Genomic DNA, 11,792 nt, shown 5'->3' with positions numbered 1-11,792 from the left:
TTTTAAAGATATGGCAGTGGTGGTGGTGTTGGGGGGGGGGTCCCACAAGGGGCCATGGTGGGTCCCAGGCTAGTGAGAGACAGACAGACACACCATGCAGAGAGAGTTTGGATATAGAGCTTATTTTGTAGGTTATGGAAGGGAAGGGGAAAGGAAAAGGGAGGAGAGGGAAAAGGAGGGAGAAGAGAGGAAGGAGGTTGGCGGAGAGAGGGAGAGGCAGCAGCCACCTCTTTAGAAGAGGGCTGGGGAGAGAGCACAGGCTGGAGGATGAGGAAGATAAGCTTGCCTTGGAGGAAGGGTGGAATAGGTGGGGCTTATCTCTTAAAGGGACAGGGTACCCAAACCAGCAGATCATAATAGTATCTCAAAGCAATAATTTATTTAAGTTTGAATTAAACATTTTGATCAGTAGATTCTATAAGATAATTACTAATTCCTTTTGTTAAAGAAAAAGTTTATCAAAAGGACAGGCAACTGAAAATTTCTGTTTAGCTTATTTAGAGAGGAAAAACAATCTCTCACAAATTCTGTTTCTCTAAACCTTTTACAGGTACACATACACACACAGAGAGAGAAAGAGAGAGAGAGAGAGCTATCACATATATATCTCTTCTGTGTCTCTCACTCTTGAAATTGTTCAATTATACACATATAGAAGATAAATGTTTTTATTTTTATATTTATTTGGAAATGATACAACACATTTTTAATGCTATTAATTATTTGCAGGGATAAGAATGCAATTACAAATTAAAACTATGATTGCTGTTTTTTGAGACATATTGTTATTTTTCTGTAATTGTTTCTTACATATTATCTTTAGATTAACCTATTGTGTGTTGAGTATCATTTATAGAAATCATCTAATATGAAATTAATTTTTAATGTATAATTATACATTCACCTTTTTCTTTAACGTATTGTTCATCTAACGAGACTAAATGTCATTTCATTTTTTGTTTATTTAAGGATTAATAAAATTTTCAGAAGGAGCATAAGATATTTAATATCACATTAGTTAGCACTGTGTGTTTATATAAGCAACTATAGCTAAGTAAGATATTCTTTTAAGAATATTTTCGGTAAGTATTGTAACCCCTGAAAATAAATATACGTGTAAATTTATGAGATAATAGCTTGCATTCTATTATTTTTTAATTAGAAAATATAATAATTTACCTCTAACTTGTTTTTATCCTCCAATAATTGTCACCGAATAGTTAGAGCCTATTTAAATGCTCCAGCAAAATTGTCTTTGAATAGCCACTTCCTTTATTATTTAACACTTAGTGGATGTAGCACCTTTTTATGCGGGGTGAGGATGCCCAAAACGGGAAGCATGATGAGATCCTTGAGAGCCTCTCACTCTTCCGTTGTGGAAGCCAGATCTCCTCAGACACTCTTCTCTGCTCCTCACCTCCAGACCGCAGACTGCAGGACCTCAACGAGGCAGTGGGCTCCAGAAGCTTTCAGGAGGCTCCTGGGAGGAAGAAACCGAATGCTCTGAGATTCTGTCAGCGCAAGAGCAAATCTGAGCTGCCAGCGCCTGCGTGAGACAGGGGTTGTGTCTTTGGGTTAGGCAAGCAAAGCCACATCAGCTGCAGGACTTTACCAAGCGTTGCTGCACAAGCAGTTCTCTGTTACGGAGCCTGGATCCCTCTGATGAAAATACTTGGTCTCAGATGACTTGTGAATAGAGAGCAGGAAGGTGGGGGTTCCCATGATGCTAGGAGACTCGAAGCTTTTCTGGCGTGATGGCTTCATTCACAGGTAAGGTCAACGGTTCCTCTAGCATGGGCTGATGGGAACGCCGCCACATTTCTGATCTCCAGAACTCCCTAAGGTTGTTTATTTCACCTCTGTTAATGTACAATGAAATAATCTTCGAATCATGAATATGACTGTTGCCTTCTATTTTTTAATATCGAATACAGTTGACTTTACAAAATCCATTCATCGAAGTTTCCATTTATATTTTAATGGCATGCTGCCAACTCTTGTTAATTTTAAAGTACGAAGCTTCTTAGTCAACGAGGTTGACAGAAACCTAAATAATTGTCCCGATTATCATCACTTTGCCAGTTTGGCATAAATTTGATGAGTTGAGGATTAAGATCTTTCCAGATATTTCAAATATCTAAGAAAGCTTTCAGAGAACCAGATATATAAATTTAGAATATGCTTGAGGTTTAAGACCCAAATCTTCTCTTTACTTCATATGCATTATTAAAATTCTCATTTTGCTGACAGGTCAGCAACACAGAGATACACAGTTACCCAAATTTAAAAAAAATATTCTTTTATTTTTACATGTGCATGTTTACGTATGTATGCGTGTGGGTGTGTGTGCACATGATATGTGTGTGTTGGAGTGAGGAGGTAGTCATACATAGCATGGTTCATGTGTGGATGTCAAAGAACATCTTTGCTGACCCAGTTCTCTCCTTCCACTTTTATGTTCGCTTCTAGGGGTTGATTGCATTTTGTTTACCATGGTGCAGAGCAAGACCACACCATTAAATGCACCTTTTATGTGTCCCAAAGTCTCTGAGCACTAATTTTAATTCAGTACAGTTTAATGCGCAGATTACATTGCAAGTGTATTAACAGGAAAATCTCTTTTATTTACGAAATAAGAAATAACCTCACAATTTGACAACAAGGCTGTTAATCATTATCTAACTAGATTTTTGTGTCTAGGGTTGTTCATTTTTAATGCAGCCTTTCTAATCCTTCACTCCTCTGATTCTTACATACTGGATCTAAATTTGTGGAGCTAAACCATCACATATGATGGCCACAGTTCACAGAGTCAAATACTGTACCATGAAACAATTACATTTCAAGGAACAGACTTGATTATGAAAGAGATGTTGATACATTTCATTCCAAAAGAACTGTGCCTTTTGGAGTTCCAACCCCAGGACTTGGAGGCTGGGAGGATGACTCTCTGAGGGAGTGTTCTATGTAGAAGTCTTTCTGTTATCCTTCTCCAGAACATGAAATTTCAAAGGACCCTTCTGGCACACTGACAGTGTATTGTCTCCAATTGTCTTTCTATACCAGTTGCATGCTCACAGTTCAAACCAGTGTAGACAATTCCTCTTGAGATTCCATCCCCAGATGATGATAGATTGTGTCAAGTTGACAATTAAAGTTAAACACAGTGTCCTTAGTACATGATCCCACCCTTGACCTCCCAGTGACCTCAACTCTTTACTCTTGGGCCAACTCCTGAAGTGAAGTGAAGAGCAACCAAACATTTGACATATGTGGCTTGATGGGGCAGTCACGATCCAAAACGTAGTAACAAATTAAGGATGTATGTAGTTAGATACATGTCATCTTTGCAGGGACACCAACCCCCTATCTGTTCAAAATGGGATTTCCATAGATAATTTGTGATACACTCTTCCAAGAGCTTTAGTTAACATCATAGCATAAATCTATAAATCTGTCAATGGTAACATATGCAAAAGTTGAAGAAAGAATTGAGTAATATGAGAGTTTTCACATTTAAAATAATCTTATAGTTCAACTCATGTAAAATCATACTGACATAAGATGATTAGAAATATCTTTTCTCATTCATCTCAGGTAATTTTACGGGGGCATTATTATGTATGCCCTGGCATCAGTGGTGATCTATTTTATGTAATTATGCCCATTGTTTTGTGATGTGGGAGGTCCTTCTGTATATGTGTTGTTCTTATTGGTTAATGAATAAATAAACTACTCTGAGCTTATAGCAGGGCAGAACAGAGCTAGGTGGGGAAAACTGAACTGATGGCTGAGAGAAAGAAGGCAGAATCAGGGAGAAGCCATGCAGCTCTGGAACTTTGCCAGTAAACTATGAGCCTCATGGGAAAGTATAAAATAATAGAAATGGGTTAATTTAAGATATGAGTTAGCAGAAAAGACACTTAAGCTATTAGCCAAACAGTATTGAAAATAATATAGTTTCTGTGTGATTATTTTTGGAGTCTGAGCAGTTGGGAAACAAACAAGTGGCCTTTTACAACAGTTTTGTAAACCATTATCTTTCTTCGTTTTCAAAGCATCACAGGATTTGTTTTTCTGCTAAAGTATGAGTTATTTTGTCTAAATCAATAGCTTCTGGTATGGATAAAATTACTTGTAAAATTAGAATGAACTTATCAAGGGACCTCTTACTTTTCAATATCAAATAAGATAATTTTCTTTTGCCTTCTAGCAAATTTTAAGCTTCTGGTACCTAATAGAAGAGTTCCCAGTTTTGTGGACATAGTTCCATGATTGTGCTGAAGCCATAGGATAGGAAGACTTAGTAATGTTATATCAGTGACATTGTGTACGTAAACTCAAAGAATTGTGGTACTTTGTGTCTGGAGCCCATGTCAAACAATATCTTTAAAAGCAGAATTATTTTTAAAAATAATCATACTTTCATGAAAGAGATTATGGCACTGCCTGACAAGAATTTGTGGAAGCTATCTTAAATGCAAATCTCTCAGACATCAAAAGTACATATCCTTTAAAATGTTCTAAAGCAAGTTGGGGTCTTTCCATGGAAGTGGATGCTTTCCTCTCTGTGTTCCGTTTTCACGAACTACTGTTTTCTTAAAAAGAAATGAAAAGAAAAAAAGTTTTGTTTTATAATTATGCTTTTTTTATCTATTCATCCTTTTATTCTCAGAGCTAACCTTGATGTGAAGTTTGAAGACATTATTTTATATCTGTCTTAGCAGAGAAGGGTCTAAGCTCTCTACTGTGTCCGATGCTCTTGTTCCAGAGTCTTGCAGGAGTTTGGAACAGACCTAGGAACCTTTTCCCATGCTCTGCCCCCTAGAGCTCTATCCACCTCCATTACCACAGCACTGGAGACCAAACTCGTGGAAATAAACCCAAAACACATGCTAATTTGTTTGTTTTAGGATACTCTTCTTCCCTTAAAATAAAACCCTTGTTGAATAAGTATTCATCAAGAGATTTGGGGGGAAAATAATAAAGTTTTCTGATATCTCCATACATGAGTTCTATATTTAATTTATTTTTATCTTCCTTTTCCCCAAACCAGCTCCTCCCTTGACCCCTCTGCTCTCTAAAGTTCATGACCTCTTCTGTAACTATTATTGTTAGCCTGGACCATTGCCCCAGGGTGCCTTTCCACACCCAGCCCAGCTGAGAACCCTATCACCTGAGGTTCTTGAACTTTACCCAGACAATCTCACAACCCTTAATGCCCCCATGTCACACCAGTTACCAGTGAAGTGGACTTACCTAATCTTCCAAGTCAGTAATCAACACTGAGCATTGGAAAGACAGAGCTCCTCACTCCACCTGTCTGACATGAAAACATCAACCAAAAAGAAAAAAAACAAATTGATAGATCACAAACTGGGCCCTCAGACATGGCAGTGATGCTGACAATGTCCTAAGATGATGGTTAGGCCTAACCCAGGGCAAATTCTTATGAAGTAGGTAAGGAAACTCTTATCAGTTAATTAGAAACCTAAACTCAGAATTCCTCAGAAATCTCGAGGGTTGAATTTCTGTTTTCAAGAAAGTTACTACTTCTCTTGTGGAGGTCAAAACTGCAGGTCCATTTCCACCTTGTCTGCCAGTCAGAGTTTGGAGTGTTGACAAGCAGAGTTGCAAGTCCTAACTCAGGAGGTGATTGCTTGCTTCTTTTGAAATTAAGATAGTTCATTCTAGTAAGTCCATGCCATCCTGATAGGTGGTCAAGATATGCAAATGTGCTTCTGCTCCTTCTTTAGTAACTGTGAGGTCACCTAAAGAAGGGCAGTCTTCAGAATACATGACCACCTCCCACTGCTACCTGCCCTGATAAAACTGACAACTTCTCTACCCTCTTTGGTAACCTGGCAGCTTGTCTGACAATAAATTCTATCTACACATAGAATAGTCTAGTTCAGTGCTTTGGCTGTGCTCTCTAACACAAACTTCAAGTCAACATAGGCAGGCTATAATCTCACATTAGACACAAAAACAATGAAATAAACCCATACGCCCAGATCCTATTATAAGGGTTTTAAATTTTTATGTGGCATCTTCTCTAGGCCTTTGCTTTTGCTGTATTTGATCCTTTTACAGTTTGTTCCTAGTCTTTGAGGAAACATCTGCTCCACATCACCAAATAAACCAAAGAATTGGCAAATACCCGCTCAAGTCATGTAATGAATTAAATATTTGTGCCAGATTATTTAAAAAAACAGCAACAACAAAACCAGTATCAGTTTATAAGAAAAAAGTAGCACAGCTGAAAAGAATAAATGGGAAGTTTTAATTAGTATTTTGATTTAAAAGATCCACTAGTAGTAATCAAACAATTGTAAAAATGCATAGCAGTGTTGGTCAGTAGAAACTACAAACCACACCCTAAATGAGTTACCATTTCTTGATCACTGGAATGACCACAATAAGACAATTGCAAATGGTAGTAAAAAATTAGAACAATGAGATCTTGCACATTCATTGTGAGTGAGAATGGAAAACAATGCAGCCTCTTTGGAATACAGTTTGTCAGTTCTTGAAGAGTTTTGTATTCTGTAAGCAACAGCAGCTTCACTTTTAGATCTTCACCAAAAGTAAATGACAACTTGTATTCACACAATCAGTTGTATGTGACTTTTCAGAGCGGCTTCAGTTGTGTTGTTTCAAAGAAGGGATTTGAAGGCTTGTCAGCTGCTAAATAAAATTGTGGTATGTTCACATATTGGAAGATGCTTTTGTAGGTGGCATTTTTTGTGGAGAGCTAATCAGCCCCCAAATAAAGACATGGAGACTTATTATTAATTATGAGTGTTTGGTCTTAGTGTAGACTTGTTCTACTTGCTCTTTTACTTAATTTGACATGTTTCTACTCATCTACGTTTTGTCTCAGGACTTTTTACCTTTCTTTCATTCTGTATGTCCTGCTTTCCTACTTCCTCCATGCCTGTCTGGCTGGTCCCTGGCATCTCTCTGTTGTCTCATTTTCCTTCTCTCCTGAGCCCAAATTCCTCCTCCTACTTATACGCCCTTCCTGGAAGTCCTGCCTATACCTTTTCCCTTGCTATTGGTTATTCAGCTTTTCATTGGACCAATCAGGTGCCTTAGGCAGGCAAAATAAAACAACAATTCATCTTTGTATAAATAAATAAATGCAAGACATCTTTGCATAGTTAAATAAATATTCCACAACACTGTTTACCAATGAAGAAGAGCAAAATGGGCAGATCTGAAATCAGTGCTCAGAGAAAGAATTCAAACACACACACACATTATATGATCCTTTTTATATTAAAAGTACAGAGCTGACAAATAAATATAAAGATAAAATTTAAATTAGTATTTGCTTAGGACTTGGGGGAAGAAAGGAAAGTAATTATAAAGGATGAGAGAGAGAAGGATGTTTTAAAATAGCATCCATATTACAACTCTGCAAATAATTTAGAATCAGACCTGAACTACAAAATTTAATTTTTGTTATTTAACAATATATGAATCATATCGCAATGGTTTTTAAATCTATGTGTGTCATTTGTAAGAGTAGACAAGTACATTGATATGTTAAACATATACTGACTAATTGCCCTTATATTGTTTCCTCAGTCACTCATTTCCTTTACTTTGACAATTAGACTCAGTCTCATTCTTGACAAACTAAATATTGTGCGGAATACAGACTTTTCAAACCTAAGGTCCATCATTGTCTTGAATGTTCACACCCAAGAAAACTTGAATTTTGGAGTTATTGGAATGAGGTGAGATGTCCCTTTTATGTGCTATCATTCATGAGGATTTGAACACATAAATTCTGTGTCAGTTGTAATTTTTAACGATCATACAGTGGTAATTACTTCCCATAAGCTGTTTTCAATAGTAATCAAAAGTATTTAATTCTCATATTAGTATGGGCTTATATCTAAATGGCCTTCAGATGCACACACACACACACACACACACACACACACACACACACACACTATTCACACACACTCACCAGATCCCTAAGAACAAAATGGATTTTTTAAATATTTTGTGAGGATGCTGTGCATCAGCTAGAGAAAGGGGAGCTCTGAGCAAATGAAAAAAAAATGCAGAGTGTTGACTGCACAGGCTTTGTGAACTCCCCACTGTTGCTTCTTAATGGAGGCCTTACAGAAAAACAAACAAAAAGCAAGACCAAGGCAAAGGAATAGAAACATGGCTTCTTATTGACTTTCACTTTTCTGTACCAGGATGCATTCATGGGGATGCTGACATTCTCTCTAAGAATGCAATGAGTTTCCACAGTGGCTGGATGACCAGCTTTCGGCTCTCCCTTCTCTGCATCCTTGGGATGCAATCTAAACTACCCTGAAAGAAACCCCAGTGACGTCTCTCTGGAGTCTCCCTAAGCATCCAATCTGTGAAGGTGCTCTCAGGACCTGAGGACCTTTCTGACAGAAGAACATTACTTCAGCTGCTGACATCCTCTGGAAAACAGGTGTGTCATTTCAATATTGAGGACTCAAGAACCCTGGCCCTGAATACGTGCCTATTTTAGGAGTAAAGGCACCAGCAAATTTCTGCTTACCCCCTACCAGAGGCTCCCAGTTCCTGCAGCCTCTGCATTCCTTTCCTGTCTAGACCCGGGGGCCAAAGAGGGAAAGCTTAGATTCCAGACTCTTCCTGGGAGCCCGCAGTCTCTAAGAATACAGGACATCGAAAAAAGTGATTTATTTGCTTAATTTCTCCCACTTCAGGTAGGTCGCTCTGCCATCGTCATGGTGCTCTCTGTGTTTGCTAAAGAGCTACCAGCTTCCAACAACACCCTCTTTCTCTCTTTCTTCCCACTGGAAACAGAAACACGTCCTCTGCAGGAATTTTCCACTTTGCAGTCCATGCTTCCCTGGCTGTGGCCTCCGCACACCAGCCCAGCAGCCGGGAACGCAGTATTTATTTCCACTGCAGGTTGTTGGATTTTTTTTGATCCAGCACAATGAGTGGTATTCAGTCGTTTTTTAAAGCCCACCCCCCCAACCCCCTCCAACATCCTAGCTCTCCTTTTAAAATAATGCATCCTTCCAAACAATGTCAGGGACAGCCAAAAGCTTTTAAGAGACATTACGTTTAATTAATTATGTCACCATTATAGAATCATCAGCATTCTGTGTTACCCCTGGTCGTTACCCCTCCCCTCTCCCCCGCTCGAATTCCCATTCTACCCCATAATTTTCCCTCTCCGACCCCTTTCCTGTCCTGTAAACACATTAAAGACAAACCTCACGGTCCATATACTTTTCTTCCAGTTGTTTACCTTTGCAAATTATGTCCTTTGAACAATATTTACAAGTTATACACAGCCTGACGCGAGGAGAAGAAGGGAGATAGATTGTTTATAATTTCCGCTGTAAACCCGGAACAGAGATTGCAAATGTGATCCCTGCCCTGTCTGCGAGCATCAGCCCGCTGAGTCCCAGCTCAGCGCCACTCCCCATCTCTCAAATGCTAACTGCAGAGCCGGGGGGGGGGGGGGGGGGCAAAGCCAGCCCAGGGAGACCTAGGAGCAACCCCAAGTCCCTAGTGAATGAAGGGAGACGGAGGCATTTTATGGGAGAACAGCCGCGGGGTAAGTTATGGGGGAAATGATGCTCGCCTTCCCCGGTGCCAGCTGTAGGACTCATGACACAAATGTCTGTAGTGCGCATCTCTGCAGAGCCAGCGACAGGCAAAAGGAGGAGGAGCCAGGCAGAGCCTCCCCCGTCTGGCCTGGTGGTAGCTTCTCAGACAGTCTGGTCCAGCGGGGGTCACAGAAGCACAGGCGAGTGTCTCCAGCAGGAACTAGAATTCTGAAGATGTTGAAAAGGAAAGAAGAGGGGGGTTTGTTCAAACTGGGAGGGCGGGCCCCAGGGGGCGTGTGCAACAAAAGAAGAAATAGATTGCGGCCTTGCGGGACAGCTAGGGTATTTCTTTCAGGGGGCATTACTTCCACTTTTAGGCAGGAACAAGAGCTGGGAGGCAAACAGCAGCAGGGGCTGACAGCTCCGAGGTGATCAAAGGGGACAGAATGAATGTCTAGCTCCGCCAGCTATTTATTACAAAGAGAGGGGCGCTCCTGGCCATGCTGGAGAGGAGAGGGATTAAGATCAAATAGAAAGAGACCAGCCTGGACCTGACTCCTTTATGTAGGAGAGGGAAACGGGTACGTATATTTTAATATATGGATATTTAAATGTACGTGGGTTGGAGGAATGGCTTTCAGTACAAGTTGCTCCTTCCCACGAGTAGCACACATACACACCACCCCTTGCTCCCAGCACCACATGTGAGCTAGCCTTATGCTTATAGAGGAAATTCCACCTTTTCATTCCAAATGTTACCATGCCTATTATCTCCTTTCTGGGTGGGCTTGAACTGTTTCAGTATCGCATCCAGGATGGATGGTCGGGGACCAGAACATTCTTATCCAGAAATAGTTCCCAAGGGAGCACTAGCTAACTTTCTTGAATGGAGTAAACCTTAAGCATCAAGTTCGTGAGCACACACTCCTGGGATTTAGGGAGCACTTGGCTCTTCCTGGACAACAGGGCAAGATGTTAAAAAAAATGTTCTTTCATAGTTATTCAAGAGATGTCTGTTCAGAAGGCCTGCATGTGTGTCCCATGTAACATATTGGCAGATCTCTATGTGCCTCACAAGCATCAGCATGGTAGTCGTTCTCAGGATAAAGGCATGGGAAAGCAGACGGGACTCTGCCAAGGCATTACGTGGAGTTTCTCCAGCGAAGGCCGTGTGATCTTAACACCTAGAAACACAATGCAGCTGTGTAGAGAGTCTTGCATGAGATGGAAATCACTTTTGTACGTAGTGATTTTATTTGGACTGCAAATCGGTGACACAAACATACGCGTATGCACACAGCAGGAGTCTTGCATGAGATGGAAACCACTTTTGTATGTAATGATTTTATTTGGGCTGCGAATCAGTGACACATACATACGTGTTTGCACACAGCGTTGTCTGCCTCTTCCAACTAAAACTTTACAAGACAAAACAATTCAACATAACAAACGAACCAGCTTTTATCCACATTCAGTTTAGAACAAGGACACACATCTTCTGACAAGATCTCACTTATTTCAAATTATTCCTTTTCTCATAGGAGTGATGCTCATGCTATGATCATCTGTGCCTTGTAAGAGATTTTTGCATGCATGTATGTATGTATGTGACCACGTAACACTTAAACTTCACAATTCCAACCACAGCAATATACAATTACACACACACACACACACACACACATATATACATACACATTTGTAAATTGATTTTATGTGTTTATGAGAAGACACCTTTTATATCATGAGCTATAAATCTGATTCATTGCACTGCTGCATAATATTTTGTTTTTTATTATGATTATTGTTGATGCAGAGCTAGGTTACTTCTAGTTTTCATTGATATTACAAGTAATGCTGAAACTGATATTTTAGTTATTTTTACCCTACATATTGGTACTATATAAAGGCTAAATGCATTTGAACAGGCAAGCTAAAGGTATATTATAACATTTTTAATTTATAGATACCCCCCAATTACTCCTCAGAAGGACCAAGACACAACTTGCATGTAACTAGACTATTTCATACACTCTCAAACAACATCTCAGTTTACAAACGCACTTCCAGGACTGGAAAGGTGAGTCAGTAGTTAAGAGTACTGACTGATCTTCTAGAGGACCCAGGTTCAGTTCCTAGTACTCACAGGATGACCAACCAGCTTTTAACTCCTGTCCAGGGGATCTGGCACCCTCTTCTGGCTTC

General features: G+C 39.7%; 1 long non-coding RNA gene across 1 annotated transcript; it reads right to left on the bottom strand.

Moving 5' to 3' along the window:
* Positions 1-381: 381 nt before the first annotated feature.
* LOC148123269 (uncharacterized) lies at positions 382-9,448 on the bottom strand. Its single transcript, XR_015737549.1, has 3 exons — positions 9,284-9,448; positions 5,260-5,323; positions 382-1,480 (listed from the first exon to the last, which is right to left on the bottom strand). It is a non-coding gene; the product is annotated as an uncharacterized LOC148123269 (long non-coding RNA).
* Positions 9,449-11,792: the final 2,344 nt, after the last annotated feature.

This window comes from Myodes glareolus, chromosome 1, assembly GCF_982192425.1.
Source record: "Myodes glareolus chromosome 1, mMyoGla1.1, whole genome shotgun sequence".
In the NCBI taxonomy this organism is placed as follows: Eukaryota; Metazoa; Chordata; class Mammalia; order Rodentia; family Cricetidae; genus Myodes; species Myodes glareolus.
Note: the sequence above shows the minus strand (reverse complement) of the source record. Positions and strands in the feature narration are given on the sequence as shown.